Here is a 14,469-nt window from a genome sequence, read left to right on the forward strand (position 1 = left end):
ATTTAGGTTCATAGCGCCTAGGAAAAAAATGTGCTTATGTCCTTGTCAAATAGGCAACCTTGAGGGATTCACTTATGTTCTCAGTTCCCTCACCCACATAAGGGATGACATGCACAGCAAATTAACAAGGCTCAGGTAAATGAGCTGTAACGAGGCTGTGCAGACAGACCCTCGGCTGCTCTCACAGGCATCAGCATGCCCCAGGCCTATTTTGGCCATGCTCCGCAAACTCCTTTTGTCTTCTCCCACAGGCTCATGGCTTGGCTACATTTCAGTCTTCACAGCATGGGAAAGTTGCCAGAAGCTATAAATGTGGCTCCCAGGCCTGGCCTTTCAAAAACTGGCACGATCATGTGTGCTGTCTTCCCCCTCCCGCTTGGACAGAGAAATGCAGAGAACCAGTGGAAGACTCCAGACTTTAGAGGAGCTTGGGGAGCCACCAGACAGAAAGAGCACAGGTTCCTGCGTGACGGTGTGAAGGTGAGCCTCCTGCAGACCCATGTTCCAGAAACAAAACTGCATCGTGTCCAGGGACTGAGATGTGGAGGTTATGCAAACAGTTGGCCAATGTGATTTGTACAGGGGCAAAGAATAATTCACAGATCCAAGCTGTTTTTGAGTAAATGTGTGCCACACAACCACTACCAGAAATGGAAAGATGATTACAAAGCATGGACTCAACGGCTGCCAGGACATTAACATCATTGTGATACACTGACTTCTTACAGGATAGTCCAATATGATATAATGAAGTCATAATAACTAACATTTCTAGAACATAGATTATATGCCAAACACCACAACAAACATATTGATTTCAGTTGAAACTCACATTAGGAGCACCTGGGTAACTCAGTTGGTTGAGCAGTGGACTCCTGAGTTTGGCTCAGGTCATGATCTCGGGGTCATAAGATCGAGCCTCTTGTCTGGCTACATGCTGGGCATGAAGCCTGCTTAAGATTAAGATTCTCTCTCCCTCTGTGCCTCCCCCTGCTTGTGTCCCCACCCGCTGGCTCCATCAAATATATTAAAAAAAAAAAACCAAAAAAACCCCAACATCAAACCTATGAAGCAGGCATTATCATTATCTCTACTTTATTGATGGAAAAATCAGGCTCAGGGAGGTTAAATAACTCGGCCATATTCATCCAGCTTTCTGTAGCAGAAAGATATTGAACCGTGTCTATCCAACAACCAAACCCAAGCAATTACACATTCACTGCATCATCACATGCAGAAGAGGGCTGGAAAGCCAGCTGGAACGCCAGAAATCCAACCCCAGCTCCAATGCTACAATTTACTGCATGGACCTGAGCAAGTGATTTCACCCATCCACACCTCAGGCTTCTAATGGTTCGTACTAGTGGTAATTTTTTTAAAATTTATTTTTTGCCCAGGATTTAAAAAATTAAATTGCTCAAAGATTAAACACTTTCTAAATCAGCTTTGCTCATGTTTATATGCTTACCCTTGATATAGAGGAGATTTCTTGAAATTCTAACCTTGTGACATCAGATGAAAGATGTAAAGCAGGAATCAATCTGTGTTTGAGCATCCAGCCATGCAGAATACTATTATGAGGGCCTCCCTTGGGGAAAAGCAAAAATCACACTCTTATGTTTGGGATTTTGAAACAAATCCCCTTCTGTGCTTTACAATGATTCAAAGATCATTTTGGTGACAGAGAGATGTACCTAGTAAGAGAAATAACTTGTTTTATAAGTAGGGCTGCAAAGTGTCTTGTATATTCCTATAATTAATGATTTTTGTCCTGCTTGCTATGTTGACTTTGTCAAAATCTCTTAAATGACTTGTGTTCAGTTTTTCTCCTTTTTTTTTTAAATCAGTAGTCAGTTATTTTTAGGTTACAATTTTAATGCTTAAATCTCTAAAATGGCAACACTAGGTGAGAATCATAGCACCACAAATAAAAATTTGAACAATCCTTAGGTCTTCCCTACAGGTTTGGCTGAGGAAAAGACCGGAATGGGAGAATGAGAATTAGACATACTTGTTTTTCATATTCAAGAAAGGATAAAACTGTTCTTTGGCTAGAATCCCAGGTCCTGGACAATTAACCATCTTCAGAGAAAACTTCAGATCAGTACCCCTTCTCTGAAAGTCAGCCAATCAGTGACAACCCCTTGTCTCAATAAGAACAGATCAGCAAGTACCTCACTCCAGTGTCCATGTTTCTGAAAGGCAGACGTTCACAACAATCTTCCTCCCAAATCACACCAACACAGATGCAAATCTGTCAAGTCCTAAACATTTGTGCTTCTTAAAATTCACTGGTCCCTGAATAGAGACAGGTCTCCCCAAAACGTTATATAAGAAAGACTGTGCCTTGCAACTACATCTGTCCCTTGAATCAGGCAAATGGAAAGTTCTCTTTTATCTCAGATGTGAACTCGATTTATTGATTCATATTCTCCAGTATTTCAGTAGTTTAGCACATTACAGTGAGCTATGAGTTCACATTAGTGAATGACAGACACGTCCATTAACGTGAGACACAATCTCCAGTTCTTCCGCTGATGGCTATTATCTTTTTATTTTATATGTTTGAAACCCAGAATGCCAAAATGCTTGTTAGTGTATATTCATTAGTGCATATGGATACATTTTCTGAATAGTGAACATTTCTTAAGGAAAAGCCCTTCTGAAGTAGGTAATTTGTACAGGGTGCAATTATTCATTCCATATCAAAAATGGTGGAAAGTCAGCTATAAACCAGCATATACTGACAGCTAAGAATGTCAAATGTATAATTTATTCAACTAGTACCAAGAAAGTGATAAAATAAAAACTTTAATAGAGAAATTCAGATGCAGATGAAATAATCACAGAAGAAGTTGTAATCACGTTCTGCGCCATATAATGTTATCGGTTTTTCAGCTCAAGTGACTGTACCATATCAGAAGTATTTTTATATTCCAAAAGCTTTCAATTTCCACAAAGAAATAATAGAATTCTAAAAAATGTAGTAGCTCTTGCTACTATTACAGATATTATCAAAGATCTAAATGTCTCTCTTTTTCTATGGCATAGCCAAGGAAGGAAGTAATCACAATGAAAAATTAATTATTTTGCTAGTACAATATTTTTTCTTGTGAAAGTCTCCCTTATAAGGCTATTGTGAATAAAACAGTATCCACTTGAGACTTCCAAAAAATTATTTGCAAAGAGTCTCATAGTGAGTTAGGAGTTAATGAGAAGATTTGCATTGTTTTGGTGAGAGTAACAGACATTCCGGTGAAAGTCTGTGTAAAAGTGTGGACATGTTTATACAAAGTTGAAGTGAAGCATGACTGATACTAGGGAAGACGTTGACTGGCCTGTCCACATTTTGCATAATGTTGTTCAGATGGCATCTTGTGTCCTATCAAGACTGAAGTCATTATCACAAATTGTTCTCTTCCCTCAGTAATTATACTGTTTGAACAGAGCAATTAAAGTAGTTTTATAATTTTGTTACCAGTAGGTATTTTTCAATTCTCTTGCATTCAAAAACCAATTTAGGTTCTGTAAAAAATGCTGTTGACAGAGTCACATGCAAAAGAATGAAACCAGACTCCTGTCTTACACCATGCACAAAAATTAACTCAAAATGGACTAAAGACTTGAATGTAAGACCTGAAGCCATTAGATTCCTAAAAGAAAACATAGGCGGTAAGCTCCTTGACAGTGGTCTTGGCAATGAGTTTTTGGATCGGATCCCAAAACAAAAGCAACAAAAGCAAAAATTAGTACCACCACATCAAACTAAAAAGTTTCTATACAACAAAGGAAACCATCAAAAATGAAAAGGCAGCCTGTTTAACAGACGAAAATATCTGCCAAACATCTCTGATAAGGATTTAATATCCAAAATATATAAAGAATGCCTACAACTCAATGGCAAAAACAATCCAGTTAAAAAATGGGCAGAGGATCTGAATAAGCATTTCTCCAAAGAAGACACCCAGATGGCCAACAGACACATGAAAAGATGTTCAATATCATTCAACATCAGGGAAATACAAATCAAAACTACGACATACCACCTCATGTCTGTTAGAAAATAGTAATAATCAAAAAGACAAGAAATAACAAGTATTAGTGAGGGTGTTGAAAAAAAAGGAAACCTCTGTGAACTGTTGGTGAACATGTAAATTGGTGCAATCACTATGGAAAATGGTATAGAGGCTCCACAAACAGTTTGAAATAGAACTATCATATGATCCAGTGATTCTACTTCTGGCCATTTATCTGAAGAAAACAAAAACAGTAACTCAAAAAGACATATGTACCCCGATGTTTATAGCAGCATTATCTCCAACAGCCAAACTATGGAAACAGTCTACCCATCCATCGGCTGATGAATGGATAAAGAAGATGTGGTGGGTATATATACACAATGGAATATTATTCAGCCATAATAAAGAATGAACTTTTGCCATTTGCGGCAACAGGGATGGAAAGGGCATTATGTTATGTGAAATAAGGCAGACAGAGAAGGCAACTACCATATGATCTCATATGTGGAATTTTATTTTTTTTAAAGATTTTATTTATTTATTTGACAGAGATAGAGACAGCCAGCGAGAGAGGGAACACAAGCAGGGGGAGTGGGAGAGGAAGAAGCAGGCTCACAGCGGAGGAGCCTGACGTGGGGCTCGATCCCATAACGCCAGGATCACGCCCTGAGCCGAAGGCAGACGCTTAACCGCTGTGCCATCCAGGTGCCCCTCATATGTGGAATTTTAAAACAGCAACAAGAATAACAAAACCAAGCAAATAAATACTGAGAACAGACTGGTGGTTTCCAGAGGTTGGAGGTGGGGTGGGGGAGAAACAGGTGAACACACAAACTTCCAATTATAAAATAATTAAGACATGGGAATGTAATGTACAACATGGTGAATATAGCTAATAATACTTCATTTCTGAAATAAGCGGTTAAAAGAGTACATCTTAAAAGTCCTCATCTCAAGAAAAAAGACCTTATAATTATGTGTGGTGAGGGATGTTAATGAGATTTATTGTAGTGACAATTTTGCAATATATACAAATATCCAATCATGATGTTGCACACCTGAAACTAATATGATGTCATGTGCCACTACACCTCAACTACAAAATAGAAGGCAAGCAACAACAGCAATACAGAAGGCAAAAACAAAACAAAACAAAACACACACACACACAATAAAACAAATGCAGTTGAGAGATACCTGAGTTTACTTGGAGAACTGAAATTATACTCCAATTCTGCTTAAAAAATTCTTTGTTGACTTTTTAAATAATTAAGGCCCACTTATTCTTGTTCATAGTTCCCAAAATCTCGTTAGTGTAGGATCATGCCACTTGAGAAGCGCAACAAGTGTTACTCAAATATGCCATTGTTTAAGACATTTGCTGGGTACATTCAAGAAAGAACTGTAACGTTGTAGACATTTAGTATCAAGTCTATATTCAAAAGCCACAACATCACTTATTAACAGGGAAAGAAATTCCACTTTGAAGTGGGTAATTATTAGGTCATGAAAGATGGTATTATGTGCTTCAACAAATCAAATTTATAGAGCAATTCTCAGAGTTGTTAACTTCATGCCAGCACATGTTCACTATACTGGCTCACGATGCTAATGATGAGTGTGTGCTTTCTTATTAATAAATATTCAGTGGGCAAAAGCATGAATTAAGTGGACTGTGACCACTGGAGAAGCTATGTTGTGATGGAAATGGAACATATAATCCTATGGCATGGGAATTTCATAAGCAAATTTTGCAAAATGAGGATTGTTAGAAACAAATCATCAGAGAAATATAATAAAAAAAGAGGTCTGTTATTTAGAGAGATAATTTATTTCACATTAACAACTTTTTTTAATGTAAGTGTGGCTCATGCAGTATTTTTATTTTATCTCAATGAGAAAACGCATAGGCAATTAGGAATAATTTGGACTTAACTGTGCATCCCGCATTTTTTTTTCTTAATCTGTTAACAGTCTCTGTAACATTTTTTTTAATGCAAATAAAGCAAATGAATCACTCTGGATATTAAAAGAAAATACCCTTTGAATAAAAAATCTGTTTTAAATGTAACAATATCAGGAAAAACAACAAATGTAGAAAAAGCTCATCTCTGCTGGATCAGGTAAGACTGAAGAGTTAATCCTTGACGGTTCCTCAGGGAATAGTTCCATTTTTGAGAGGATGCTTCAAGGCAGAGTTCAGACTTGACAATGTAAACAAGTCAAACAATGGCGTTCTCAAGATTTATGACTTCTGGGGTGCCTGGGTGGCTCAGTCTGTTAAGCGGCTCGCTTTGGCTCAGGTCATGATCTCCAGGTCCTGGGATAGAGCCCCAGGTCAGGCTCCTTGCTCAGTGGGGAATCTGCTTCTCCCACTCCCTCTGCCCCTCCCCCCACTTGTGCTTGTGCACTCTGTCTCAAATAAATAAATAAAATCTTTAAAAAAAAAGATTTATGAATTCTAAGCCATAGCCATACTATGAGGAGAAAAAATTCTCTTCCTGAGAAATTCCCAGCCTGGGCAAAAGGTAAAAGAACAGGGAGATTGGTGGCTAATGAAATCCAATCTTTTCCTTATCCCCAATGACATACAATAAACTAGATTTCTTTCCACTGTTAGTAATATGCATTCTGATTATGATTATATAGGTGGGGAAACAAATAATGAGAATCTTTTTGTGATATACTTATGATAATGCAAAATTAATTTTATAATTATACTTCAGATAAGTCAAGACCTGGAACAATAATCCTTGACCATGCACAGACCTTTAATACGCAATCTATTCTTACAATTTCCAGATTACGTACAGCATCATTCCCCTTGCTAGTTTGTTGATCTTGTAGGCAAATCATCTTTCTCTATCACGTATGTCTGTCTTCAGAGCTAGGAGTTTTTGTGTTCAATCTAAACTGGAATTTATGCTACCTTTACATTTTAACATTCATATTTTATAGTTTAATTTGACCTCAAATAAGGTATGGGTTAGCAGCTCTGTGAAATATTGAGTGGCTTATGGCAGTGTTCTAGAGGTTCTTATTTTGAACTGTGTGAGTACTTTCAAAATATAGATTCGACAAATCATCTTGAATTTTGTCATTTGTCTTTAGTGGGCATTTATAAAAATAAACTGTTCCTCCATCTTTGTGATTCATCACTAACTGTGCATATGAATCTATGTGGATCACCAAAGAAATGATCCTGCTATGATCCTGCTGTATTTGGATCATAGACACAGGTGCTGAGAAAGAGGAAGGAAGGAAGGGACAGGACGGAGGGAGGAAGGGAGGAAAGGAGGGAAGGACGGAGGGAGGAAGGGAGGAAAGGAGGGAAGGACGGAGGGAGGAAGAGAGGAAAGGAGGGAAGGACGGAGGGAAGAAAGGAGGGAAGGACGGAGGGAGGAAGGGAGGGACGGAGGAGGGTCTACTTAACCTGTGGGTGAGAACACAGTGTGTAAGGAGACTCTGAAGGGCATTATTCTATTGTACATTCACCCTACACAGATGATTCGGCCATCCAAATTCTTCTAAACAACTTGAGATTGGACCTGTCACACATCCCGATATTAATTGAGATTTCTTCCAATAATGTTACTACCAGGAATATGAGATAAGGAGCCCATTCAAAAGCTGTGCCAAATCTGGCCTGGATCAAGTTATCAACTTAGGATGGAGGAGAAGATGAGAACAGAATGTATCTTTCTTAACTAGATTAAATACAGAGGGTAAAATAGGTCTGCATCTTGTCTTGACCGCCAGAGCTACTCAGGCTCTAACACTGTCACGGCAGCTCAAGCTTGACTCAAGCTTCACCAGCATCTGGTCACAGATCCGTGAAGAGTGCTGATTTCTTGCTTACAAATATACGAGAGCACATAGAAAGTTCCAGGATTTTACCCAGGGTGACACACTTCACAGTTACTTCCCCGTTACACTCTGAAACAAGCGTCTGGGCTTCAGGCTTGGCTTATTACTCTCCATTATTATCTTAAGAGTCAATTCTGAGGGAGCTGATGAGCCCTCTGTCCTCAAATCCCTGCCACAAACCCCATCAGCCTCAGAGTGAATGATCTTTGTCTCTAAACATTAATTTTTATGCCCATGTCTTTCCCCCATTAGATAACAAATCTTGGTAAAGTCTAGGCTCATCTGGATTTTGTCCTCACTCAGAGAACACCTGCTACTTGATGTCTACTTACATTTTATCCAACTTTAATACCTAACTTTATTGCTCAGTCTATCTCCCTACAAACTCAATATGGCCATTTTCCACCTTCACTTCCATCACTGAGCTTTCTGTTCCTGTGACATGAATTGAATAACACATGTTCTAGTCAAAGAAACACCTTTGGATAAGTCTGTCCCTATAGCTAATGACCAACTGGTGACCATTCTGCATGTATAAGAGAAAATGAGAGGCTTGATGCTTCTAGTCTTTCTAAATTCACATGCTTTGTATTTTCAGCCCTCTACATAATATGACACCCACCATCAGGTGAAAGCCTACGAACCTGGCATTTTTTCCTCAAACACCTTTTGTATGCTATGTGCTACCAAACCAATGCTGCAAATAGTTGGTCAGTCCAAGCCTGCAGACATTTTTTATATGAACCATACATTCCTCACCTATATAATTTTTAAATTATTTGCAAACACTTAAAATTTGGGAAAATTCCAGTGTAAGTCGTTTTCATAATTTGAATAAATGGAATACCCGGAAACACTGGCCTCTTTCCCACGAGACATTATCCCCATTGCCACAGTCTGCACTACTCCCTCCTGTCTACATCAAAGTATAGTGTTGACTGCGACACTACTGTTATTTTTATAGTAGAGGTAAGCAGAAAATAATTAAGTTTTTCTTGTGCCCAACTCTCTCAGAAACCAGGAGATAAAACAGGGACATGTTTAGGAAAAACAGAAAAGCATATATCCTTCTTTTAGAACTCCAATCTCTTTAATGCACAAAACAAAATGTTTCAGGTGAAAGAAATGCTCCTGGCTTGCTGCACTCATGCTACCTGTGTAGCTCCTGTAAGTATTGTTCTTAGATTCTGTTATAGACAAAGGGTCTGTGAACTATGGCCCGCTGTCCAAATCCAGCCCATTGCCTCTATTTGTAAATAAAGTTTTATTGACACACAGTCATGCTCATTCACTTACATATTGTCTTTGACTGCTTTCACATACAATGTAAGAGCTGAATAGTTCCATCATAACTCTCTTACCCCAAAGGCATTTACTAACTGTCCCTTTACAGAAAGTTTGTTGATTCCTGCTATAGAATAAACAATATCCAGGAAAAAGCTGGCAGCTCCAAATTTGATGGACCTTAAAACCAAAAATATGGGGGCACCTGGGTGGCTCAGCCAATTAAGCACCTGCCTTCAGCTCAGGTCATGATCTCAGGGTACTGGGATTTGTCTCTGCTTCTCCCTGGACTTATACTATCTCTCAAATAAATACAAAAATCTTTAAAAAAAACACACAAAATTATGACTAGCAATAACATAAAACAGCATGTAATCAAGCACCAAATTTCTTGAGAAGCATTTATAAGCACAGTAAAACTTAAGAAAAGTGAGAGATGAAGATTAACTGAACAGTTTGGGAAAGAATTCTAAAGGACACATTGGTGAGGATAGCTGCTGAATGTATTTTAAGGATATGTTACAAAATAAATGTAAGTATCTCCAATTTGCCTTGGTTAGAAAGCTCCTGAATAAAGCCCTTGCCTAGAAACAAAGAAGAAAACAACACTTTACATTGTATTTCTTTGGAACATATATGGAGACAGATGATATTGGTAAAATGAAAGAGAAGCTGGAAAAGGAAATGTCTGACTTTAACAGGATTTGTATGTTTTCATTTTTATATTTCCCAATGGAATGTGGATTAATATATTTTGACTTTTAAGATTTCATGACTGAAAATAAGATACTCTCTCAACATTAAAATAAGACATTGGCAAAGATGTGAATACATTCTCTATGTACATATCATTGTCAAATTAAATCATTTTATGACATATTAAATAAAGTTCTTCACTTTTTCTAATGATTTCAAAATATAGCCATGACCAAGCAAAACGGTTTTACCAAAGAGAAACTATGACTGTGGAAAAAGCACTATAAGCATTTCCCATTTATGATATGTCAATATAGCACTACATCTATCCGACTTTATGTGGAGTCAACAAAGTAGGGTAAAAACAGATTCTGCATTTTCTAACTATGATAAATAGAAGGAAGACTTTCTTTTTTTTCAAGAAAAAGAGCTTTTGAGAGGAAACTGTTAATTATGATTTGGTTTATAAATTTTACGGTCTTTCAAAAATAAACATAGAGTCTGTTCCTTAAAAAGCCATCAATTCTACAAGATGTTAAAGACTTACGACTCTTTTAAATGAAGTGAAACAGCAGTGATCATGTTTGAATCAACTCTACAGCAAATGAATCAGTACAAGATGATATCTAAACACCATTTATCTCCTCGTGTGATATGAAAGAAAATCAATCACATAATCACATTATCTCTGAAGTATCGAGAAGACAGAGTAAGTGGTACTGGTTATGTGAGACAAAAGGACATACCGGGATGGGCGGGAAGCTGACCCCACACTGCATCTTCACCCGGAAGAGACGGTTGAAAGAAAAATATTTCTCTAGAAATGACTGACATCCATGAATGTAAAGACTCTGGGGTCTTCTTAGTTTGCGAGTTTTCCTTTCTAACTCCTTTCTTGCAGAAACATCCAAACAATAGGAGCTCAAGTTACAAAAACAAGAGCTCAGTGCTGGAAATTAAATATGTTTTTTTTTTATTAATTTAATTTTATTATATTATGTTAATCACCATACAGTACATCCCCTGATTCTAATGTAAAGTTTGATGCTTCATTAGTTGCGTATAACACCCAGTGCACCATGCAATATGTGCCCTCCTTACTACCCATCACCAGTCTATCCCCTTCCCCCACCCCCTCCCCTCTGAAGTCTTCAGTTTGTTTCTCATAGTCCATAGTCTCTCATGTTTCATTCCCCCTTCTTGATTACCCCCCTTTTCTTTATCCCTTTCTTCCCCTTCCGATCCTCCTAGTTCTTATGTTCCATAGATGAGAGAAATCATATGAAATTAAATATGTTGATGAAGGACACTACCTCTCTTTTCCTAAGAGATAAAAAACACCAGAAAGCAGCAACGTGGAGGCTTTCTTGGAAGAAAACACATCTACCCTAGTTCTGAAAGATGAATAGAGGTTAGCCAGTTGAGAAGACTCTAGGGATGGTGGAGGAAAGAGGGGAATGCTGAAGAAACAAAGTGAAAAAGTGGCACAGGTAAGTGATACATCATCCACTGTGTCACCAAACCTCAAATGGAGAGTCACCTTTTCCACGAGGTTGTCCCCATTATGTCCTCAGTATCTCAACGTCACTCTGCTTTTTATTTACATGCCCAGGGAAGAGTGTGTGGACCCTGGTCTATACTAAACACCCAGCACAGTGCTTGGAACAATTCTTAGAACAGAGTAGGTGCCTGATCGATCTTTAACTGAAAATAAGTAAAAAAATAAACAAATAAACGCTTATATTGCAAAATGTTTTCAGTTTTCACATTTTTTTAGCCTAGTTCATTGCAGTCAATTTCTAACTAGTTCCCCTGCCCACTATTCCATTTTTCTCTTCTAAAGTGTGAAAGAGATTATAGCATTTTTTATGATACAAAAAAAACCTTTTTATAACCTTCCAATGATTGATCTTCAATAACTCTGACACATTGCTGTGATGACATAAAAAGAGCAAAAACCACTTCAAAAGCAATTTTACACGAAATGGTAACACCTTTTCTTCATTAATTCCACTCCTGGAAATCTATTTATGTAGGGATATAATTCCAAATATAGGATAGTAAAGTTATGTCCAAAAGTTGTTCATTATAACAAAAATCACAGGAGTAAAAATTCTAGTAATCGAAATATATAACAATAAGTAGACACTACTTAAATTCTGGCATTTTCTCTCAATGCAATGATAGTACAAACATTGGAAGTAATGATTAGAAGTGGTATTAATGTACCAGTACTCATATCGGCACAAGTTAAGACAGAATTTAAATTTTTATAAATAATTTTGATACATATCTGAAATTTTACATATTTCATAATGCATATTCATTTATTCATATATAATTTAACTTACACATTTACATGTAATATGATATATATGTATAATAAGGTTATATGTGTGCACAGAAAATTGTAGAAAACAACAAAACACTTTTAACTTTTTCTTCTGAAATGAGAAAATTTTCAATTTTTGTCTTATGCAGTTAAGGCTTGTCTGGATTATTATAATGAGTGTGTATTTTAATAATAATTTAAAAACTAAAGATCAAGAAAAGCCAGGGAAGATGGCAGAGTAGGAGCATCCTAGGCTCACCTTGTCCCATGGAAACAACTACATCACACCCACATCAGTATAAATAATCCAGGAAATGACACGAAGACTGGCAAAACACCCTCCACAGCTGACTGTAGAGAAAAGGACACATCGAAAACAGTAGGGAAGGCAGAGACACAGTCGGGAACCAAGCTGACCCACAACTGTCCACAGGAGGAGGGTCACTGCAGGCACGAAGAGGGGAGAGGAGCAGACCCTATACCAGGCACAGGGGATCTCCACTGGGAAGACTAAGCCCCATAACATTTGGCCTTGGAAAACAGAGGGACTTAATTTCTCCAATTCTTATCATCAGCAAGACTTAACACCTGGAACTTTAAAAATCAGTTGCCCAGCTCTGCAAGAGCCCAGGGGTGAGAGGAAATGGAGTCTCTACCCTTAAAGAAACAGCACAGCAAATAGCCCCACTGAGATATAACAAAGAAACAGCAGTTTGAAAAACACCTGGGGTATACTAGAAGGAGATCTGTTTACTCATCTTAGAGTGTGTGCTGAGCAGGACAGAGATCTTTGGGAGACTTCTCAAATAGCAAAGCCCTGGCAGACACCATTTCCCTCCCCTCTCCCCCAGACTAGAAACACGGACCCTACAGGAACTAGCATAGCACAAACACTCCACCCAGCTTGCTAACAGCTGTCCCCACCCCCTCACACTTCTGCTGACCCAGCCTCTCCAACCTTCCTTCGACAGCAGTTCCCCAAATCAGCACCAGGTCCCCTCCCACAGCCAGCCTGCACAAACCTTCCTGACACTGTGCATCCTGCTCCACACTTTCTGCAAACCCATCCACCCCTCCACCCCTCCGCATTCAGGAGTCTTCCAAAGTGGAGCCACAAGCCTACCAGTGTGCAAGCAGCAATGACAGGAACCGGCAGGACTCCAGTATGACTCCTGCCCCAAGGAGAGGAGAAAAGAACCACACACACCAGTCTCACTGCAGCCAGAGTAATGGGCAGGGGCAGACATTTGGTCTGACGGCAGGCCCTGCCCCCAGATCAACCAGGGGACAATACAGGGAGAAACCCCTGCAGTTCGGTGCTACTGCATCTCTGGCAAATGCCTATTCTGACCCAACCCAAACCCAAGGTGGCTCCAGACTAGCCTATTAACTACACAGGGCCTAAACACTGCCCACAACAGGCAAAGAGAACCACTGCAGATGACTGGACTAAAGGGCAAAAGTGGCTCATCCACAACAGCAGGGTGCACACAACACACACAGGAGGCAGCCCGAAACCACAAGGTTCTGATAAACAGGGGAAACTGCCCTGCAGGACACTAAACAAATCCTCTCATAAGGCCACCATTTTCAAGAGCAGGAGATGTAATTGACTTTCCTAATACATAGAGAAACAGACACAGAGAGTCAGACAGAAGAGGAGACGGAGGAATATGTCCCAAATGAAAGAACAGAACAAAATCACAGCAAGAGACCTAAACAAAAAAAGATAAGTAATATGCCTGATAGAAAATTTAAAATAATGATCATAAAGATATTCACTGCACTTGAGAAAAGTGGAATACCTAGAATTTAAATTAAAAAAAAAACAGACTTTTAACTATATAGAACAAACTGATGCTTACCAAAAAGGAGGTGGGTAAGGGAATGGGTTAAATCAGTGATGGGGATTAAAGACTGAAATTTATATTACACTGTATGTTAACTAACTGGAATTTAAATAGAAACTTAAAAAATAACCATAATTTTTTAAAAAGACTGGAACACATACAGAAGAATGAATCAGAGATGAAGAACTCAATAACTGAAATTGGAAATACAGTAGACGGGATGCACAGCAGACTAGAGGAAGCAGAACGGATCAGTAACCTGGAGGACACAGTAATGGAAAGTAACCAAGAGGAGCAGGAGAGAGAAAAAAATAATAATAGTAAATGAAAATAGATTAAGGGAACTCAGCATACCATCAGGCATAAAAACATTCATATTATAGGGATCACAGAGGGAAAATGGAAAAAAGGAGGAAGAAAA

The sequence above is a fragment of the Ailuropoda melanoleuca genome, chromosome 6 (assembly GCF_002007445.2).
Source record: "Ailuropoda melanoleuca isolate Jingjing chromosome 6, ASM200744v2, whole genome shotgun sequence".
Taxonomy (NCBI): Eukaryota; Metazoa; Chordata; class Mammalia; order Carnivora; family Ursidae; genus Ailuropoda; species Ailuropoda melanoleuca.